The 25,082-nt window shown below is 27.0% G+C and overlaps 1 protein-coding gene across 2 annotated transcripts in view; it reads left to right on the top strand.

The window, feature by feature from the left end:
* The window catches only part of LOC122710690, a 59,227-nt gene that overhangs the window by 1,429 nt on the left and 32,716 nt on the right, over positions 1–25,082 (top strand). For both annotated transcript variants that reach the window (XR_006345980.1, XM_043928698.1), the window contains exon 2: positions 24,234–24,303. The gene's annotated coding sequence lies outside the window, so the exon portion shown is untranslated. The remainder of the gene's footprint in view (positions 1–24,233; positions 24,304–25,082) is intronic.

The raw sequence follows: 25,082 nt of genomic DNA, 5'->3' as shown, positions 1-25,082 counted from the left end.
AACTAATTTTATCGTTTATTCTGTATAATAAGAAAGTAAAACTTTTACATTTCAAACTTTAAAATGTTTACATTAAAAACGATCAATTATTTACAACACGATTTTTTTATATAGATGTTTTATTATAAAAATTATGATATAATAAATTACGTATATTATTTTACAATATAACTGATTGTGATAAAAATATCATAAATATATATAAAGATAGAAAATGAAATCGTAGAAACGATATTTTTCACATCAACAAATTAAGGTTTCCGTTGAAATGCATACAAATGAAAGCAGTATTATCAAACTAATTGTATGTACTAAGTCAGGGACGTCTCTAATATGCAGCCATGTTTTCTTTCAAACAGGTTGTTCTAGATACTAGGTAATACGTTAAATCTGTTACGCGATTTTACGTTCTCTGCCGCGAATCCCCGTTTTTTTTTTTCGTGTCATATTGTTCTTTCACAATAAGCGCTAGGCATCTAACACCCACAGTTGTTCAATACAGCTAATAGCTTTACAAAATTGATCACCTTGTTGCGTAATGTTCGTCCAGAACTTAACCTAATTCTTGATGCTTAATACAACATAAAAAATTAAATTTAAATATATAGTAATTATTAATAATTGTAATAATATAATTATATTTGAAATATAATATATTTCAGAAATTATTTTTCTATATTAAAATTGTATATTAATAATAAAATTTATACTAAAACAAAATATTTAAAAAATGAAAATAAACTATATAATAAAATATAATTAATTATTTCCAAAATTAAACAAAGAATAAATATAGAATAAATATAGTTTGATAATCAGCAATAAAAAATATAAATATAATATTTCAAAAATCTTTTTTAGTATTTGCAAAATTATAGAAACTTTATGTTACAATGTATTTAATAATATTGATAAGATCTTTATTGTAGACATAATATTATAAAAATATCTTATATATATAAATTATATATAAAAATTAAACTTTAATGATAATTAATCTTCCAAAATGGTAATCAAAAATATGTTGAGATAGCAAAAAATGGAAAACAATTGACATATTAATATCATCAATAATATATTTATAATGAAATTTATATTTATAAAATTAATAAATTTTAAAAAAATTTTATTTATGAGTTCTATTTAATTATTTAAATATTTATTTGATATACTATTTAATAATATAATGTTAATTGACTTAGCATTATTTCAGAGAAATAATTTCTTCTTTACATTAAGCTTTTTTTAGAAAATTTTTCTAATGATATTTTTGAAATCATTAAATTTAGATACAGATTTTATTTTCAAATTTCAAATTTGTTCAATTTGAGATCTTAATAGAAAAAAAAATTATATATATATATTTCATAATGAAAGGGAAAAATAATTATAAAATTATATATTATCAAAAATATCGAAGTTTATAAATTTAAAAAAAGTATTATAAAAGCAGTATTATAAGTTTAAAAAAATATCGATTTTGATATATCAATTTTTAAACTAAAAAAAATACTAATATGTAGATGAGATTATAATCGAAAAAAATCATATGTTAATCGTCTGGATGAAGTACGATATCGAATAAAAACAGTTGTGTGTAACAACTGTGCACGTGAATAAATAATAACAAAAAGCATTAATTGAATATCCTTTTTCAATCTAATGTGCGTGAAAATAAGTAGACAAATAAATCTTCGATCGATAATCTTATTACCTATATATCAAAAAATCGCAATATATAATTATATTATCTATGAAAGTATTCCAAATATCGTATTATATCGGATATAGTATTTCAATTCGTTAAATTATTACATTATTCATGCTTACATAATTTTTTGATTAATAATCATTTACCATATTTAAGTCATCTCGTTACCTATTTAGATCATTTTATTTTTAGAATTACGATTACGCCATACTAGTATTATACTGCTCTCTTTAAAATATTCTATACATATTGAAATATCCAAAAAATTTTATTATTTTCTTTATATTTATATTCTTAAAACAAATAAATTATTTCTATATATCTATATCTATATCTATAAATCTATATATAAAATTTGTATAAATATTTTAATTTTATTTATTTCGTATATATATGAAATGTAAAAGGAATATGATATTTCAGCGTATTATTAAAAATGTTAAATTCATTTTAAATAATAACTAAAGTGCAATATAGTTTTGAAATTATCTATTAGATAAAAATATATTATATTGTTATTTTACCTGATATACTTTTATCCATTCGTTATTAAACTTTATTATGATTCTAATTCCATAGGTTTATTGACTATCGCGATAATACGAATGTACCGTATACTTGTGAAAGCGAATTGACATTTTTTCAAGGTTAACATTCTCAGTAAAGGCGATCTTTTGATATTTCACTAACAGTATTTTATTTGTTGTTTTGTAATAATAAAATATGATAAGAATTTAATTAATTTAATTAAATCTATATATATTATATGTCATACTGTATATAATATATATTATATATAACATATTACATATATAGTTTTTGTATTCATATATTTTAATCTGCCATATATGCAATATAAAAATTTTTACATTTAGGTTTAAATATTGTAATATTATATTTTTTAATATTTTACTATATGTATGAAAATGCTTAAAATTAGTGTTCATTGTTTTTTTAATATATATAATTTTAATATATCAATTATTATTATATTTATTAATTTCTATATAAATAGTATTATAATAATATATATACATAATAATATTATATTATAAATAATTAAAATTTTATTATATTAGAATTATATTATTTAAATTTTTTTTCATATATAATACATTTTTTTTTATTTTACTTTTTCTAATGATTAATTTATTTTAAAATTAATATGATTAAAAGAAATAATTAATTATAATAATCTTTTATTTGCTTACATTTTGATTAAAAATAACTTAATTATTTTACATTTTATTTAAAATCTCAATAATGCAAATATAGTCTTAATCTGTGATCAATATATATAATAATATTTCACTAACATTTCATCAATTTATAGCGTATACAATAGCAAATGAACATTTAATAATAGCGAATAAGAAAATAACTTAAAATTCAAATAATTTTGTTAATAATTAATGTATTATAAAAAATTTCATTTTTGTTTCTTTACTGTATATATAAAAACATAAAAATTCTTATTATTTTTTTAAATAAATATATTTAAATTAAAGATTTTTTTATTTATATTATTGCATTTATATATGTATATAAGTATGTATTAAAAACGTATTTTTCAAAGTGTTTTGAATGGATGTTCAACTATGATTCAATCTCGAGCCAAAATATTCAGGTCACTCCCTCTAGAGAGGCGAGTAGGTTAAAGTTTGGTATGTCACGAGGCCGGCTAGACAACATTAGGCGAATGCGAAAGATTGCAGCGAGTCTTCTTATGAAAACAGCAACCGTGGCTTGATAGCAATAAAATGTCCATAAGTTACCGCGCAAGAGGGTGCTCTCCATTTCGATAACGAAAGCGGTTCAGTGGCAAAAGAGGATGGGAGAAAGCCTAGCCTCGAGTAGGATGAACGACGCCGATTCTAGCAAGGTTAGATATTGCGGCGCGCATGCGTCATATCGATTTCTTCCTTTGCCTTTGCCTTTACTTTTGCCTTTATCCGTGTCTCTATCTTTGTATGCGTATACGCACACAAACATTTTCTTTTCCTACTTATCTAGTTATCTGAGAATGTATTCAAAAAGAATGCTTCGTGTTAAAACAAAATGCAAATTTATACCAAATTATACGAGTTTCGCGATTGATCAGATTTAATTTAAACGAATCAAGAAAATACAATGAAGAATAAATAGTTAACCAGATAAATCTGGTGCATCAATTCAACTGGTGTTTGTGATTGGATTCCTATTTGGATAATAGAGTTATAATTCATCTTTCTTTTTCATATTATAATACTTATATAATCCCACTGGTTAGAGAGAAAAACAAAAAGGAAATAAGAGTGCAATTTGAAAAAACTTAAATACTTGTGGTTCGATGTAACATTAGTCACGTGACTGAGTGCAAGAATTTTTCTTTAGTAGTGGGAATGAGTTCCAAGTATATATCCGTGAGAAGAGCATACAACGAATAAATGCTGTATATGCATACACGAGCAAACATTCTAATTAGATATTTTCAATTATTCCAATTGATAATTGGAAATAACAGACAAATTAAATCTTTTGAAGGTATTTTCATTGATATATTCTTCCGGTTCGTTACCCGAATGAATCGGGTTAGATTGGCCGTAAATCGTGCCGCACCTGTCTGTAGGCCGATCGAATGTTTTTCGAGGATGCAGTGACAATGAAATTCGATAGTCTCGGATAACTTATATCTATTGGATCGGTGTATTCACGGGTCAACGGCGTTACGACAATACCGAAAGCCGGACAGGGATAGTCGATGAACAGGGAAGTGGAAGGAAGGGTTGTGCCTAGGGAAAGTGTGGTGATCTTTGTGTTAAGTGCTTGAAATTCGATGCATCCTGCCTATCCTGTCTCGTCTTGTCTCAGATATGAGGATGTGTCGTTGCCCTCGTTGCTACATATTGTTATTGCTGCTGTTGTTGTTATCATGTATGCATACACTTATCATATGTGTGCATCATACTCATCGCGCGACTCGATCAACTGATTTATTCCGCTCGCTTGCTGCTCTTCATTAATTTTCATTAAGTAGTAATCCTAAAGATTCGATACACGATCATCGGCTGTTTCAGATCTAATAACTTTCTCCAGACATTCGTGACTTACGTTGCATCGGAGCCTTTCAAGTCTGCCGATAAGTGTGCTTCATTTTTCAAACAAGTTTCTCCGCTCAAATTGTACAAATGTATATACATATATACATGAGTCAAAAGTATTTACTAAAAATTTATTACAGAAAATTTTTGTAAATATATTACGTGTTATATAAGATTTTTAAATTATTAAAATCGAAGTAAATACGAATACAAACGAATATATTGTATGGATAAAATTTGAAATAAATTTAAAAAAATATATAAAAATATATATATATATATATAAGTTAAGAAAATATCTCACGTTAATTATCTAACTTTTATTTTAAAAAAATATTATTATATTATAGTTAATTACCATTAAGCGATTACATAAATGCAATAATACTGTTGATCTACAGCAATAATGGTCAAATCTTATCGTGGTAGAGCTACTATATATTACCTATCAGAAATATTCAAGAGCTGGCATTCTTGATAAAAAGGATATTATAAACTACGTGTGTGCGTCATAGGTTTGTTATAAATATCTATTTTTATATCTCAATGCATATTAAAACATGATTACTATATATGTGCTTTTTAAATCAAAATTTATAAATCATATATATATATATGAATCATAAGGATACATAAAATCGGAATTGCGATTCTGAATCTCACGTATGAGAATGATTTTCCGTTATATTTACATAAACAGTTAATAATAAGTGGTTACAATATAATAATACCGAAAGTTTTATGAACAACTTGAAAACTAAAATTAATCATCGATTATACATAAAGGAACAAATTATTCAAAATAATAATGTTTTATAATATTAAAATCAATGAAGGAGTTATATTGGTAATTTCATCTGAAAAGTAAATTTTTTGAAAACACATCACATCTATTAGTAATAAAAAAAAATTATTCTATTCATTTGGATTCCTTTTAGATAACTTATTCACTAATAGTCTCATTGCCCATTTCGGTGATCACTTGTTGAAACATATCAATGAATTATTCTTTATTTATGGAACGAAGATTCGAACAAGCGATTCGTCATAATTCTCGCGCAGTAGAATAAGCAGCGAGGAATTAACGAAGAACGTAGGCCGCGGTCAAAATTAGATTGAAAAGCGAGTAGAGCGACATGCACGCGGACATGACGCGCGTTACATAAGCCATCTAGCGGAAGCAGCGAACACAGACGAGTAATCGTATGAAACGATTTCGATGGCTCGATAATAAAAGAGAACAAAGAAACGAGGGAGGGGGAATGGCACTTGAGGCGCAGAGTAGCGTCGTTAAAATGAGAGTTGAGTGGTGGAAGTATATCTCGTTAATAACTCAAGGGAATAGGAATGGGAAGGGAAAGGGAGGGATAATATTCACACTAAATTCAGAGGGACACGCTTTTTGGAAGGAGCGGGATCAAACATGTGAAACTGCGCGTGCACACGTATTATTTACACGAATTTGAAACATGGACGTCCATCGTCGGTACGTTCTAATTCTGGCGAATGACTTAACTTCACGACAACGTGTATGGTTACATTCGTTTATGGTTACCTACGTGGGTGCACGTTGTGTACTCATTTTGCGTCGTGCCTCACCGTTCACCGTTTTCCTCGTCTGTATCGATCAAAATGTTTGACCTTGACGAGAAAGATCCCCCGCTTACACGTTAGATCCAAGCTCCGTTGCACGCTTCCTGGTCAACGTCAAATGATGCGCTTGGCAACTAGCTTCGTTTAAAGCGATCTACACATGCTGAAACATGTATCGCGATACAGATATTCTATTCCTAGATTTTATGAAACTGCGCATCAGTCTCGAACAATCTATACATGGTGAAACTTGCATCTGTATCTTGCCTTTCTTAATTAAAAATATTCTTCGTTTAGTACTTTATGTAAAGATATTATATAATTTTATGTAAAGATACGTTACAATATTTGAAATTCTATATCTTTTATTTTTTAAATGAAATTAGCTAATATGAATTTCTCAAAGATTTAAAAATAATTTAATTTAAAAAAAAAAGGTATAATGAAAATGATAAAATTTCAGATTTTTTTCGATGTTTCGANCAATATTTGAAATTCTATATCTTTTATTTTTTAAATGAAATTAGCTAATATGAATTTCTCAAAGATTTAAAAATAATTTAATTTTAAAAAAAAAGATATAATGGAAATGATAAAATTTCAGATTTTTTTCGATGTTTCGAAATGTTAAATAAGACATTTTAAGAGCAATATTTTGGATTTGGATCATTGATTAGAATGGAATATAGGAATAATTGCAAAGGATTCAGAACCGAAATACAAAATTTATTTATTTATATTTTCTATTATCATAGAAAGTAACAATAAATGAAAAGAGGAGAATCAAAAATCGAAATGAGAAGAAATATATAAATGAGCCAATCTTAATGCAACAATACAATTTTTTATCTTTAATTTCTCTATGTATTTGTTTTGTGAGATTAAAATTAGATTTATTTATTTAATAAATAAATAAAAATAAATTATTATCATTAAATATGCAAATATCATTCAAATTATATTATGTTTGGTCTTGTTTAATTAGAAAAATCTCACAAATACATTGATAATAGTAAACAAAAATAAGGAAAAAAAAAATATTATCGTTGAATTAGTATCATCTCACAGATGCTTGATCTTAGATCGAATTGTATTGCTTGCCTGATGCATCAAGAGATAGTGGGAATGAATCTTTTGTAGTTCTGTTTTGCGGTTACAAAATATTTACTATACCAATTATCATATCGATATTAGTCCACATACATATACATATTATACATATACACACACATTATATCTTGCATCATGAAACCTCGAAATCGATATCTATATATCGCAATATATTTCAACGTGTGCTTTTAACGAATGGATCAATGCAATCAACTATAAATTTACTACCAAACTTTTCCTCCACATATATTTTCGATCATTTCGAAAATTTTCCTATGATTTATTGTATAGTAACTATGATTGGTAAAGCGCTTCAATTTTCAACTATTATTAACGATTCATCACTACATGTACACGTGTCTATTTATTTAAGGTTAGGAATTCATATTATATACGTGTATGTATTTAAGGTTAGGAATTCAAAAGAAAAAAAATCTTGACGCGTCGTATTGTCGCATGAAACAATTCCAAAGAGATTTCACTCCCCTTTTCTTGCAACGGGGATGCATCTAGGATATATAGATAGAACTGTAGCCATGGGAAGCATGCGGTACCGTACGCTTCCGCAACCGTAAATTAGACGAGAGGTGAATTAAATCGCTTAACCGTGTGGAATATTATTCGGTTATTCGATATATCGATATATCGATATAATTCGATTATATAATATGAATGTAACTGATTGAAAGAAGCTAGGAAACGTAATTGTTGATATTGTTTAAGAAAATGGAAAAACTTTTTTTTTTCATTTTTGTTATCACGTTAAACGAATAATTGATGATCAATTGTTGATGCATGATCATATTTTTCTCAATTATTTTCGAAGTAAAAAAAAAAATATATATATATATAATTATTCTAAATATTTTACTATCGAATGATCTTGAATCGATCATTTCTGATTTTAAAATAAATCTCTAATTTTTATAATTATTCTGTTATTGCATTATCAAAAGAGGTTTTCAATAAATACAGTTTAATAAGGATAGTACATAGAATGGTCCAAAGCATTTAGAAAATTGTCCCGGTGCGCTGACCTACGTTTGCAGCTGGATCGAAATAACTTCGCCTCTCGTGCAGCTTCCTGGAAACATCGAATTCTTCGTGCCATTGCTTCTTAACTAATTTTGTTGGCTGTTTCAGAAACACGCAAGTCTTTTTTTTATGAATTCTTTCGTGTAAAATCTTCGCCTTGGATTAAAATTTTTGCCTGTTGCACACGTGTATAATAATATTCGGTTAAATTGAATCAAGCTTGATATTCAATATTATTGAATGTAATAAATAAGCGAATAAAGAAATATTTTTTTTTTTCAAAAATTGATACGAACATTATTCAATGAAATAAGATAATAGATATAATTAAATATAATAAGATAGAAAAAAAAAATAATTATGCAATAAAGAAAATTTTAATTTTTTTTATAATTTTATAACTTTTATCATTAATTGAATCGTGGAAATAATTCAATAAATTATTCAGTAAATTTAAATTGAATTTAATCGCGCGTCGCTGTATCATTTTTCGAAGGGTTGCATACGATTTTTTATTTACGATATTCATGATTATTTCTTATAGTCGATCGTATTTTTTTTTTTTTTTTGTTGTCAATAACAAACTATTCTTCCATCATTCGTTTCCCTTTCTTTTTCGAACATAACCTACAATTTGTGTCCGTCCATTATCAATGCACCGTACTTATATATTCCCCTGTTAATAACTCGCAATTGTTTTTTCAACTTTCTTTCCCGACAATTTGTGAATGGGCGTGTGTACTTTCTACGATTATTCCGTTACACGTTGCTATCACGATTGTACGATGAGTCATGCTATGCTTACGCATCTTCCATATCGTATCGTATCCACGTAACGCATATTACACACAACACACAAGTTTGCTTCTAGACACGGTTCACGTACGACAGCTGTCATGAGACTCGAGACACGATACGTCGAATACGCGTCAGTTTACATCTGAATGATCGTACACCACGCGTAACATTCAAAACAATATCGTAGCATAATGTCTTGCGCATTCTGCGCACGTCCTTCTTCAATTAATTAATTAATCCTTTCGGCAATCATCGTTTCGAGACATTGAATTATTCACGTGATTATTTCTTGAATATATATATATATATGTGATATATAAAATTTATTATCATAAAACGAATTTAAAATAATTTAATTTCGAAGATTATTATTATTTATATATTCGCTTATTGATTTTTGAATGATATGATGGATGGTCATCATTTATAACTCGTACTGCAATATATTTTGAAAAAGAAAATATTTTTTAAAGATTAAAAAGAAAAAAAATATTTCTAAATTACCATATACCAGAAGATAATAATTTTTGTAAATAAATGAATGATCGATATGAATTGTTTCTCAGAATATTTTTAATATAATATAATATTCTTAAAATAAAAGATTGAATTTTCTTATATATTATATTATATATTATATATTATATTATTATATATTATATTATAATATAATATAATATTCTTAAAAAATAAAAGAAAATTCAATTCATGCTAAGAAAAGAGCAACTGAGTCACTTGTGATCCGTATTATAATCTATATATCTAAGAAATTATTTTTCGATAAAATATTTTCGAGATTGATAAATTGAAAAAAAAAAGTTTCTTTGCAAATAATTTGCAAAGATTACGTATTAGCTAAAAGAGAAGAGATTATTATTTAATTAAATAAGAAAAGGATTTTCGCGAGAAGCTTCGAAGCAAGGTTCGCGGCAGCTGACAATGAGTTTATTAGATTACCTCACTGCGTGGCGCATCGTTGCAACTTGACCCGTCCAATTCCGACGGTTGACTTAACGCGCCTACGCTCTCTTGAGGATATTCGATGAGTCTTACCTATGTAACAACAATTTGTCCGCATTCCAAACGTTTCCATCCAATGTCGGATCACGTATTTTCTAACGTATCTTCAACAGTTTTTTAAAATACAACTTCCTTTTAATAATTATCAATCTTTCACAATTTTATAATGCTAAAACATAATTATTAAAAATATAATAGTTATTATAAATTTTTAATCAAGTTATGTATGTAAATATAATATTTTTTTTTATAAATTAATAGCGAAATATTAATAAATGTAATATTAGAAATTTATCGTAACGAATGTAAGATTTTTATGTATGATTACGATGAATCTTTAATTTTTTTTCATTAATCATCGCGATTAATTATAAATCACTTCTATATATTATATTTTAACATAAATAATTACGAATGAAAATAATGTTGCGACACGCAAGTTGAGAAACACTGTTTATATAGATATTGTATTCAAATTCAAATTCCCGAATACCATAGAAAAAGAATGTATTAAACGAATAAAGTATGTAAATTATTTTACATATGTATAAAAATACTTAATCATTCGCTGTATTCATTTGCACAAAAATATCGAATAATTCCATGTTCCTATAAATGTGGATTCTGTGAGGTCTGTGAAAGCTACACTAGAAAACTTTAAGTTTAAAATATAATAAAACATAGAAACATTTTGATGTTACCTTAACCTTTAGAATACTACTTTTAAAACAGAATGAGTGGATCAAAAATTAACCATGAAAATAGATTGAAATTTAATTTTTGTTATTTAATATATTTTTATCTTTTATTATATAATATATTTAAATATATTTTATAATTATAATATATTATAATTTTTGTTATCTAATTAACCTTATGGCCAAACATTAAATAATTTAATCAATAAGTTAAAAATGATCTGATCGAATCATAATATTTTATAATTGCATACAAACGTTCGATATAATTGCAAAAAATTCAGTCTAACTACTACTAAGATCCATATCGCGTAGTTCAATACGAAATAATGTATCGAATCGAGATAGAATATACACGAGACAATGCTAATGCAGAAATTAAAATTGTACATGTAAAATTTTATATTTCTTTTTTTTTTCTTTTTAATAATGATTTTAAATAAGATTTTATTGAGTAATTTCAATCATATTTAATAGGTAAGAAAAAAAATTAAGTTTATATTTATTAAAATTATGATAATATAATATTATTCAAATTATTTTAATTAAAAAAACTTAATTAAAAAAACACGTTAATAAAAATTTCATTAAAAATAAAAAAATTTTACCATTTGCATTAATATTGTCTCGTTTATGTTTTTTTCGAAGACTTCAGTTTTTTTATCTTTCACTCGTTGTCTCTTTCTATGTTCGACAAAAAAATGTAAACAAACCTCAAACTCCAGTCAAACTACCAGAAATGAACATACAAATGAATATCTACTGTTGGATAAAGCTTCAGTTTCGAATTTTTCATAATTATAAATCTTAAATTTCTTAAAATATATTTTATCTGCATTTTTATTTTATAAGATTATGAATAACATCAAAACTATTGTAAACATTTTATGATGCATTCGTTTCGAAAGAAATATATAGCGAAATTGAAATATCGCATTGTTGTCTCAGATAAATTCGCGAACAAGAAAAGCACGAAGAAAAACGTTTAAATCCACAAAGAGATAGAACGTAGACTATCGTGGGAAAAAAAAGTCTATAAAGCTTGATTACGCGAACGAGGGTCAGCTAGAATGTCGCGTGTACGCGTCATTATGTTGTTATAGTGGTGTATAAGCTCGCGACGAAATAATCGCGATTTGCACGCCCTCTTACTTGACTTTCCCCGTCTTTTATTTCTTATATGGGAAAATAGTTCATGAATGCCAAGCACGCGCGAAACATTTTGTTCGCTCATTTTTATCTAACCAGGGAATTTAAAAATGACGATTGTTTTAATAACGGACAGTACATTTGTCAGATTTAAAAATTTTTTTTTATTGATACATTTAAATGCATGCATCTTTATCCAAGATCGGATATCCAAATATTTTTATAAGAATATTATATAAAATTTTTAATGTAAATTTAATATTATATTAAATTTTTAATAAAAAATTCCGAAAATTAAGAAAATTATAGTTATAATATTAACAGATATATATATATATTTGGCTATTTTTTGTGGATAGAATACATTGAAGAAATCCATATTAAAACCAATGAATAATTTCACACTAATAACAATATAACATAAATTTCTTCAGGAATTCTTAATTCCTCTTTATCTTTGCTAGCTGTCATTCTTTGTCGACAAAGATAAAATAAAGATCAAATTTCATGTTCCTTGCATATATATATATAGTATGCTCAAAGTTAGTTATAAGTTTACAATAACAGAATAAATATTATATTTTTGTTCGAATAGAGTTTATTGGAAACTATTAACACTAGTATTGATATATAATTTTATTTACTATTAATAATTTTTCACAAAATTTACTATACATAAAATTATCATAATTATCTTCGACTTATCGCTTTATAATTTATAATATAATCTATATTAACAAAAAGATGTGATACATGATCGACGATCCAAAGTAGGAACTGAAAAGAATGAAAGAAGTGAATCATTCATCTAAAAGAACTGAAAGAGGTGACAAGGGTTTGAGATAACGAGGCTCGAGTCGATTTTCATGAGATAAAACACAGGAGAGAGACAAAGAGACGTCTGAGAGACGTCGAGCGAGTGCGCATCTTCCTGGTTATAATGCCAGCGGACAACGTCGGAAAGCATAGACGTTAGTGCTGGCATCCAACCAGCTGCCAGAATCCGTACAGGTTCGACCTCGCGACACGGTACAGTGCACCGGATAGATGGTCGTGCGGATATTTCACAATTGCTTTCTAACACCTCGCTCGCGGAGATAAACCTCTCATATATTAAACTTCATAAGTCATATAATTTCTTCACGTATTGCCAATCTCTATAGAGCGATGAGAATATAAATAGAGAAAATCTTTAACTTATATATATATAATAATATTTTATATTTTAAGCATACAAATATATATTTTAATTCTATATTCTATATATATATAAAATATAAAAAACTTTTTATAATATAATTATATGATTTCTTTCTTTTCTCGACACTAGGAAGATATGCGCATGAATAATAAATTTCTCGCCTATTCTATTTTTATATATAATATATTTTTATGTAAAATAACCTCCAATCCTATAAATATTATTCCGTAATGGATTTGTTGTAATTATCTTACTGACAAATTCATGAATATCTAAGAACAAACTGTAATCTCTCTTTTTCTTTTATCTTTATATTATAAATGTACATAATAATTAATTGAATTTAGAAATAAGCATTTTGTTATTTGTATGCTCGCTAATATACGTCATATAATGACTCGTTGGAAAGGAAATCATTAAATTTATAATTATTCAATGATTAGATAACAATAACAAGTTTCGTTGCAAGGGATCAAGAGAATTAATACAACTATAAAATTCAAAGCTCTATGACACATAGGTGACCAATGTAAGATATTAATCAAGATGTTGACATTATCAAATCACTATTGGACGCGTGCACGGATGATATTGTAGAGTCCCGGAATTATTTAATAACGCAGTAAGACCGTGATTACTCGACTTAATTAGGGTTAAGATAAGTCAAATCATTTCAGACCAATGAGGACAGCTGAGATTTTAGAAATTTTATCTTAATTTTCTTTTTTAAATTATCTTGGTATTTCGAAAAAATTCATAAAAATATCAAATTTTTATTAATATTTCGCTATTTAAAAACTCTATCAGTAAATTTATCACGCAAAAACATTTCTTTTTATATAAATAACTAAAAAAATTGTAAATATTTTAACTTATATCATTTTCGCAGTGAATAAATCGAAATCGGTCATTTAAATCTTTTGGCATTGTTTTTAAACTAATGTATCGTTATTTGGCGATATTTTTAAAATACATGGAAGATTAATATTTCTTTAATAATTTTTTATGTTTAAGAATCAGTATTAATACCATCAAGTCATAAATTATTAATATAATATCAATAATATACGGTTTATTAAAACTTAAATGTTAAAAAATCGTAATATGTTTTAACGCATATAGGTTAGATTACTTAAAGTAATTCAATATATAAAAACCTCGTTTCTTTCATTTCCACGAGTGATTTATTCCGAGTCTTCTATTTCAATTTAGCGAATCTGTATTTCCAGAACAATTTAAATTCGTTATTCTTTCGTAAACGACGAGAATTCTTCTTGGTGCGTGAACGAAGTTTTTAAATTAAATGAATTCGCGTCCCAGGACGTCGCGTCGCATTTGTCGCGTCAAGTCGCCTCGTGGCGTCCGTTGTGTATCCCTTAACGAATCGCTTTCTATGTGTGTACATTAGCGATCGTTTTTCCCTCTTATTCGCTACAAGGGAGAATGAAGGGTCCATGGTGGCTCCCTCGGTGGCGCGAGGGTCGCGTTTCTGTGTGCGTCTCGCGACAAAAGTGCGTTTAAAAGCTGCGTTTACGGAATCTTCCGGGATTAAATCGGGCTAATCCAGCTGGTTAAAAAAACGTCGCAGCGAATGTGCACGATTTCGATAACAATTCCGAAATAAATTGTGTGCGTGAATTTGTGAAAGGTAATTTTAATATATTATAACTTGAACATAAATGTATCATTTAAAGAAAATAATATATTGATAAAATATAATATATGTGTATATAATATATATGATATAAAAATTAAAATATTAACACGTTTTATCATTTTATTGGAAAATATTAAATCATTATTTTTTTATACCTATTTAATATTTGTTAATTGAAAAATTCGTTTAATGAAAACGATCATTATCAATTTTTATTTTTTTTTTTCAAAAAAATGGAAAAATATTTGTTGTACATTTATGAATTTTAAATAAGTTTAATGAGTCCTATAATTGAATAAGAATTGTTTTCATTGATCACAAATATAATAGGACATTATCATTTAAAAATTGTGCTTGAAATTACATTGACATTTAAATTCGTTTCTTTTGTATTTTTATTTATTTATTTGGATCAAAAACACAAAATAATTAATTAATAATGATCCAAGTTTTTATTTACTATATTTTAAATAAATATAAATTGGTTAAAAATAAAAATGGAACGATTAAATAAAATTATAATGATTTGATTTATCTTTATTTGTATTTTAATTAAAAATAATAATCCGATATATTTCTATATTTCTTCAAATTTACGCGCAAAGAAATCTTTATATATTATTATATACGGAAATGTTAAATAAATATAACATAATCCAATGTAGCGAGCTCCCCGACAAACTTCCTTGTATCGAAATAATTAATAAGCGCTTCAACGGATGCAACGATCGATAGTTACATTTATATACAGTGAAAAGACGTAATAATAAAAATTTATAAGTACATTAATAAATTCTGAACACAATATTTTCCCTCGTTTACTCGGTGAAAATCATTTATAGTAATTTTACGATTACATGGTGGAATATGATGCTAATTATAGAAGTTAAAGATATTGCATTACTTTTAATATATAACGATCAAGAATTGCAACATGTCTATTTGTATATGTATTTCGAAAGCGCGGCAAAGAAAGCAGAAACGCAAACGTAGACGTGACCGATCTCTCGAGTGCTTAGGGCGAGAATAAAAAATCGAGCGAGTCAACTACGGAGAACGATATCGGATGTCTAATTATCCGAGGACTCGTTTCTCCGATCTATGTTCAGAATGAACTGTCGCGCAAACGCATACGTACAGTTGGTCACAAAAATATCTCACATTGGTTATTCGATGTCTTTTATTTTAAAAAGCGATATAGAAAATAAATAGAAATATAGATATTTGATAGATTTAGATTTAGAATCCTCGGCTATAAGTATTCAAAAATTTTAATTTTAATATGATTTTTTGAATGAAATAACACGAAAATAGAAAAATTTTGCTTTTCGTTTCGTTTTTTAGTTATTTTTTCCAATTTTTAATGTAAATAAAAATTAATAAAAATACTCAAAAAAGTGGAAGAAGTGATTGTTCACGCACAAATGAGAAAAATAATAAAAATAATAAAATCACAATAAAAATAATGTGAATAATTCAAATTCATGTTTACATTTATTTTTAATTATCAATAATTAAAAAACAAAACTGTATATTTTTTATTCATAATTATCATTGTATTTCGATTTGAAATACATTGAATTATTTCTTAAATTTCTTGACACTTATAGTCTAATATCTATCGTCTAATGAATATTTATATATATTTTTATTTATCATATATATATATATATATATATATTATTTCATTCTATAATAATAATCTAATTAAGAAGAAAATAGAATAAAAAATTATATATCAATACTATATTATCACTATTTTCATGACTCTTTATTCAAACTATATGTGAACAAATGTTATTATATTCTCTATAAGCGTATAAAATATGAATTATGATATTTACAAATTTAAAAAAAAATAATTAAAAAAAAAGAAATAACTCACAGATTTATTATAATTGATTATATAATTATACATATGTTTATGCATCAACTAATTATATTTTACATTTCATGATCACATTACACAATTAAATAGTTAAATAAAAAATTCAGTATAAGGTACTAATGATCTACGTGCTATTTAATATTAATTAAAACTAAAAACTAATTATAAATATAAAATATACAAGAAACCGAATACTTTTGGATCCAACTGTATAATACATACACAGAATGTAGGTAAACACAGGCGCGCACAAGCATCCAGAACGCAGACGTGATTCGCGTTCGCAAAGAGATACGCGTAATCCTGGCGACTTAACGCGTACTCGAGGATCCTTACTTCTTAAGCATACAAGGAGAAACGTGCTCGTATTACGGTTCGCTCGGTACTACAGTTACGTTAATATCCGTGACAGAAATGCGTGGAGTATGAAAAAAAGAAATAAGAGACATTCGGCCCGGCTCGGTCATTCGAGTGATCAGGCAGGAAAGAGGAAAAAAGAACGAAGAGAATGACGAACGGAAATTTCAACCGATTATTACACGCTATTCTATCGAAAGATAAACTTCCCGCGTTCGTCTAATTTTCTCCGGCAGTTTTGTTGGCAGCTCTGCTAGTTTATAACCGAGAAGTTTCCTGCTTGTCTTAAAGTAGAATAGTAGAACAGGATAAACACCGCAAAAAGATCGCGAAATGAATCTTACTTCCCTTAATCTTTCCTTTAACCTCTCTTTTGTACAAATATATCATCATATTTAATACTTATAATATATACAGATTTGATTATATACAGACGACGATTATATGACGATCTGCATATACAAGTATAGATTGAATTGGAACTTATTATGTTATAAATATAATATAAATGTATAATATACGTATGTGTAAATTTTTTCTATTAATTTATATTATTATATACGTATTATATGTTAATTCTTTCGAAACTAATAAAATATTAAGTTTCAATAAATCTTACAAGATTTAATTAAATTGTTACAATTTTTTTTGATATTATTATTATAAAAAAATTATCCATAAAATCTCATAAATGAAATTATTCGTAGATAAATATCAGCATTTGGCATTAGTGTGAAAATTTCGATTAGGTTGGTCGAATATATAAGAAATCTTATTGGAACATAGCAATCTATTCCTAGTTTGCGATCACTGCGTATACCTTTGAAATGAACACGTGTGGACGGATGTTACCGGTCGAGTTCCGTTACCTTTCCCTCTTCTCACGATCACGATCCGGATCGTGATCGTGACAAGCCTAGGCTCGAGCTTGCTTCCTTTTTCTTTGGTCTTCTTCCACGAGGAGCTTCGATGCTCTCTTAGCGATCTTACCAAGAGAAGATGACTCGGTCGGTAAAAAAGTATGATTTCGAAATGCATCGATGGACAATGATAGCGACAGCGCATTGAATATTAAAAGTAATCGAAACGATAATGACGATAAGTGAAGTAGAAGAACAATAGCCACGGCGATAGAATAAACAAGAGGCAAGAAAGAAACATCGAAAAGGAAAGATGGAAGAACGAAAGAGGACGTAATTTTGTGGAGAAACAAAAGAGAAGAAGTGAAGGCACGAAAATTTATCGTCGGCTCAAGAAAGAGTGCGGGGAGATCTTCAAGGTTTTAAATTTACAGCAAGTGAATCCCGTCGGACGTACAAAGTTCCCACAAGTCGTGAGAATCATTTATTTCGCGTTCATGATTCGTCGACAAGTATCGTGTTTAGTATATTAGGAACTGTACACTCTATATCACCGTGTACAATTTATTCTTAATGAAATGATTTGAAACATGAAACTTAATGACAAAGATGTATTTAAATGGCAGATTCAAACGAAGTATGTTTCGATTATAAGTGTCCAAAAATTTAAAAAATCGATTCTTTAAAATAAAATGAAACGAAAATTAAAAATAAAAATTTTTCATTTTTTAGCTATTGATAATTAAAAATCAATGAAAAAATTACTTTCTTTTTTTACTTGAACAGCTCTATATTTGTTCAATCCAAATTTTTAAGATTATTAAAAACGAAAGCATCGAATGCAATATTTTTCGTTCTTTTCATCTTCTATTTTGGCTTCAAGTATCCTTTATATTTGTGACAAATTTAATTCAAAATTTATCCGAAAATAGTCCTGTTTAAAAATAATACAAATTAATTTCTTAAATTTTTATATGATTATTCTTTGAATTGATATTGCATGTATGAATAAAATTATGAATCGAACTAAATCTCATATATATATATATATATATATATATAATACTTTGTATACGTATGTACTTAAAGGTTAATACTTTTCAAACATACTGTTTATATAGAACAAATTATCCAACACATCCATCTTTAAAGTAACACATGTTCAAAGTTTACTCTCGCAAGTTTTCTTCAACGCAAACTTCGCTATCAGATAAGTAGGCAGCTATATTTAATAATATCGATTTTTATTCTCTCATGCCACACGATTGTCTTCAAAGTTGCGAGGTGGCGGAACTGTTAGTTACAGGAAGTCACGGTACCGGAAATCTCGTACGATGTAACGTTAGAAGTTCGTGGCCGGAAATAAACATTTTTCAATCGTTTTTATTATGATCGTTTAATGGAAAGGCGCCGAAGAATAATAAACGATGCACAAATTTTCATGCTCGGTGATTTCGTTGCGTGTCTTTTGATGCAATTAAAGTAAGCGTTAAATGTATCGTTACGCTTTGTCTATCTCATTCTATTAGATTGTTGCGCGATGAAATGATCGATTTCACAAATACATAAAATTATTCAAATTTAATGAGTGTTAAATTAAAAATAACGTATTAAAAATAATATTCGTTACATGTTAATTTAGTTTTGTTAAAATTTTTATTAATAGATTCATATGTACAATAAATTATACTTTAATTTTGATATAAAATCCATATACTTTTCTCATATAAAATATACAAAGATTGTTAAAAACAATCTTTTCATGGCGAATTGTCTAACGATCCCATGATAAGGATGAAAATTCGATCTTAAATGAAGAAATTTGTATAAAAAAAAGTTTTTTTAAAATTCCTTTTTTTTCATTATTCTTTCGATTCTTAATTTTTAAAAGAATATTATTATTGTTATTATTAAAAACGAAAACATATACGAATTATTATTAAAAATACGAATAAATATTTTATAATTGCAAAAGATTCAGAACTTTAAGATTTATAGTTGTTCAACAATGACATTGATTTTTACATTTCAAGCTTTGAGTTTATTTATGTTTTTGCCAAACGTAAAAAGGCACAACGAGTGAAAGTGAAAGAGGAGTGAGAGTCGACATACTCGAAAAAACATATCGGTGAGACGATACTCAATGTAACAATTAAATTTCTTTATTTTTTAACATTTTTTTAATGAAACTTTTACTAATGTATTTGTGAGATTTTTCTGATTAAAATAAACGTAAAAATAAAATAAAAATAAATGTGATATAATTTGGATCATATTTGTTTATTTAATGAATAATTATAATTGTGTTTATTGAATAAGTATAATCGAAATTATATTTGTGAAACTTAAATAAAAAAAATAAAAAATAAATTATTGTCTTATTGATATATCAAATCTTGTTATATTGTGTGCGTCAACGCTATTATCAAAAAAATTCTCCAATATAGTTTTCACTTTTTTTTACGTACAGTTATATTTTGCAATTATAAAATATATATTTATAAATATGAATCCGACCTTATATTCTCTTGACAGAGATTGATAGAATTTTTTGAAAAAATCAATTTGTAATAAATTTAAATTAGTTGATGTAAACAAAAATAAAAATCAGAATGTTATTGATAATAATCAATAAAAAATTTTATTTTCCAATAAAAATATTGAATTTAATAAAATTATATATAGTTAAAATTCATATTAAAAATTTGTTAATTTCATTTACAATAATCTAATATATAAATTTTTATATAAAAATATCGTTTTTTTCTGGCATTTTTATGGCATATTTCTATTTTATGATACAAGTTTTATAGATTCATGTTAATATAGATGGCCGATTTCAAAGCTGTTGCGAATTTTTCGCATGACCGGCCATCTTAATTACAATCCAACATTGTGAATGGAAGATTCAACTACCACCCACGGTTGACAAGAAGATTGTATACGTACGCGTTTCAATGGGCTTATAAATAACATGGACAACGTAAAAGATGTCTAAAATGTCTGCTAATGGATAACAAATATGGTACTTGTTTACGACAATTTCATTCTCGCAATTACGTAAGCGTCGTACATATATTCATATCGATTCATCGAGTCGAGTTCGAGTTAACACGGATTAACAAAATTTCATGCAGCCAATTTTTATGGATATGTAGATATGTTATTTATATTTTCATATGAATCATGTGGAATTATGTTTATAATACAATAGCGCCTCGATAGAAATACTGAATTTTCTAAAATTGCTTCGAGCAATTTATATTTTTTATTGAGATTGTCAGATAACATTATACGTACTGAATATTTCATGCTCAACTAAGCATAAGCCAAAATAAAAAATGAATTACTCAGAAGAAAAATTAATCAACTCCGTTTTTTGAAAAGTTTTAAATTTTTATATGAAAATATATAATTAATATTTGCGAAATCAAATAATCAACACCAATGGAATTGATTAGTTAGTTTTTTGTACACATTAAATATTACATCATACGTCAAATATCGCGTTATCGAGAATTTGCCTTGACTATCCGAGGCGGATACCTGCACGAATTTACCCGATTTTTTCCGAACTCACCCGAACTTTTTTTAAATCCAAGATACAAATTCTCAGATAGCGCGCAATTTTCAAATGCCTTCTATTCTATTCTCATAAATGTTTATAACTTGTGATTATTTCGTAACTCAAAATATTTTATTGTTTATTATAAATATATATTATAGTTATTTGTGCTTTAATTTTTTTTTTTAAATTAAAAATACGACAATAATTAATTCTAAAAATATCTATCTCTTTCATTAAACATGACGCGATTTTAACACGTGTTCGTTATCGAAGCTATTACTATATTAGTACTATAGGCGAGAATATATATGTTTCAAAATGAATATATATATATATATATATATATATATATATTGAAGGTATGATGATTTATAAAGTACATAGAAGCGATATGAAAATATCACAAAACTCGGATCAAGCGTTGAAGTGTTTAGAAAGCACTTTTTATTAGAAAATAGTATTACTAGAATGACGTCAACATTGAATTGAAGTGACGATGCACGCAGAGATGGCACGTGGGCCACTTTTTATAAAAGCGAAAGATAAAAAACGACGATAAAGCGGACGATGATAATAATACTTTAATACTTTGTTGGCGCAACACTTTTAGCGAACAAAAGCAAATTGCCTTTTACTTTGACAATGTTGCCAGTTTACGACAATTAAATCGTTTAGCTTACGATGAAAGCGGACGTTCATCGTGACGAGAGGAATCGCGCGCGATCCTCGTAGCTCGAAAGGAGAGCGTCAGTGTAATCGTTGGTGCGTCGTAAAACGATGATGCCCGTGAATAGCGGGTCATGCAAATTTAGTCAATTTAGTGCCTCGATGCGCCGAACTACATTGAGTCGTTATTCACCGTGGGTCACGATGCATGACACTCGATTCAATCGTATGTTAAAAATGTAATTACACGTACATGTAAATGTATATGTAATTTCACTTGTGCTTACATTTATTTTATAAGCTTATGAAAGCCGAGCTTCCTTTCTTAATACCATTAGAATAATAATATCAATATTTTACAAATTATAACTCTCGTCTAATTATCATAATTGATATTGAAAATTATAAAAAGAGCTTTTTATATAGAGCCGATTCATATATTATTAATCGATAAAAGAAAATTAAAAATTTAATCCAAAATATAATAACTTTCACTATATAACTTCCGATTCATAAGATATATACATTCGATTCAGCAAATTCCATTGAGTTCGTTCTCAAAAATATTTAAGTCATATCATAAAAACATTTCCAATTCCATTCGTCATTAATGCGAATAGATTATTCAAATATACAATCCATCCGATAGAATCCTATCCACATTCGTGACATCGATACGATTTCACGAACGGATCTGTGTACGAACACGGACATGCACTTTCGACAAAGACAAAGGTTATGTACACTCGAGTATAATAAAAAAAGACCGTGAGGCGTGGGAGTTGGAAAACGCATCACAAAATTAGTACCTTTCTCCGGAGGGTTTGTCTGTCGAGTAGACAAGTCCGTGTAAATCTCAAGCGGGAGGGCTCGGGCAGACGGTCGAAGGTACTTTTTTCAAGACGTCGAGGAAGGCTCTATTCGATGTCGACATTCGTCTGTCGGCGCTATTCTAGGAGTCATTGCCCCCTGGTCTATCCCGAGGTTCTCACGCGTTTTGCATACGGCCCCGCGTGTTTGTGTCACCTGTCTGCGAAAACAGGTGTCTATTCAACCTCAGCGAGATCGCTTCGTGCCACGCCTTGTGATGTATTATTGAAAAAAGTATGGATGGACCAGGATTGAACTTACTCACCCGTTGTTCGAAAATCTCACGAGTAAAGCCACGAATATCTATATTTTGGTATTGGAGTGAAATTCTCGAGAGTTTTACTTGTAAACTAAAATTCCCTAGTGGAATTTTCAGAATCTAGATCCTTAAATAAATTATGATTAAAAAGATTTGAAAATATGGTATAAAGTATATGTAAGTATAAATAGAACAATTCTCGAGATTTTTCATTAGAGAATATGCCACTTTGACGTTTTTTTATCCTTTTTTATTGTTATTTTATTGATTAGATTGTTAGGTTAGAAAGTGAAAGTGACCGTCTAAGAATAATTTTCATTCTCGAAAGTTATTTTCCGGAAGAGAAACACTGAGAGAATACACCGCGAATACATTTTGAGAATAATTATCTAAGAGTAATTTGTTCGAAAAATAATTTTCGAGAACAATTCTCGTAGATTAGGTTAGATTAGATTGGATTGAATTGATAATAATTTTCACTTTTAATTATTCAGTATCTAAAAAATTTTACCTTTAAATTTATGCATATCCTAATTCTAATCTCAACATCATTCTCATATTCTTTTTTTTTTTTTTTTTTTTTTTTTTTTTTTTTTTTTTTTTTTTTTTTTTTTTTTTTTTTTTTTTTTGCTTTTTTAATTCAAATTCGAGCTTTGAAATAAGTTTCTCGATGAAATTCTATGCGATACTTTCACATGGAATTTGTGTTGCAGATAATCCAAATGCCAGTCCACTACGCGAATCTTTTGGAAATCACCATCTCGAAAGCTCTTTGGTACCAGAGTAAGTATTCCAAGAATGAAATAGTACTTTTTTATTTTTTTTTGACTACTATTTCTTAACATACCTATTCACAAATACATATATTTAGCTATTAATCATGTCCCAATTGTTCGAATTTATGAGATTTATTGATCCAATTAGCCAATTGGAATTGAATAATGCCGTTAATATTGATTTTATCGCTGAATTTGATTATTCATCTTCAAAATCTTTCGTTAATGAAGGAATATATAAGGAAATAATCTCTATGTATGAATATGATATATAAGATTAAACTTCTAATTATAAGTATTTTATATACTTATTCTATGTAAAAAAATACTTTATGAAAAAAAAGATTTAAATATAACTAGGAAATCTAAACAAAAATCTAAATTTTTTTTTAGCATATATAAAACACATATAAAATAAATTCTATTAAATTCTATTTAACCAGTCCAAATATATTTATTTTTATTTCTATTTCATCGAATGTTATATATAACACAACAAAATAAAGAAATTTAATCATTTTATATATCCGAATTATATATTTGATAAAAAAAATGTCTTGAATTATATATTTGATAAATAAAATTTTAAAATGTTCAATAACGATATAATTATATTTATTTTCTTTCTTTGTTCGTTAAAAATTCAGGTCCTTGATAATGGAAGAAGAATAAAGATGTGTCGTGTAAATTTAATCAGATATAGATTTTAATTGAATTTAATCAATTATAATCAAATATCAGATATTTTAATACTCGTAGTAAACAGTGTACATTCACGAATATAAA

The sequence above is a fragment of the Apis laboriosa genome, unplaced genomic scaffold, assembly GCF_014066325.1.
Source record: "Apis laboriosa isolate Shangri-la unplaced genomic scaffold, ASM1406632v1 scaffold14_cov150, whole genome shotgun sequence".
Lineage (NCBI taxonomy): Eukaryota > Metazoa > Arthropoda > Insecta > Hymenoptera > Apidae > Apis > Apis laboriosa.
This window is presented reverse-complemented; position numbering and strand designations above follow the sequence as displayed.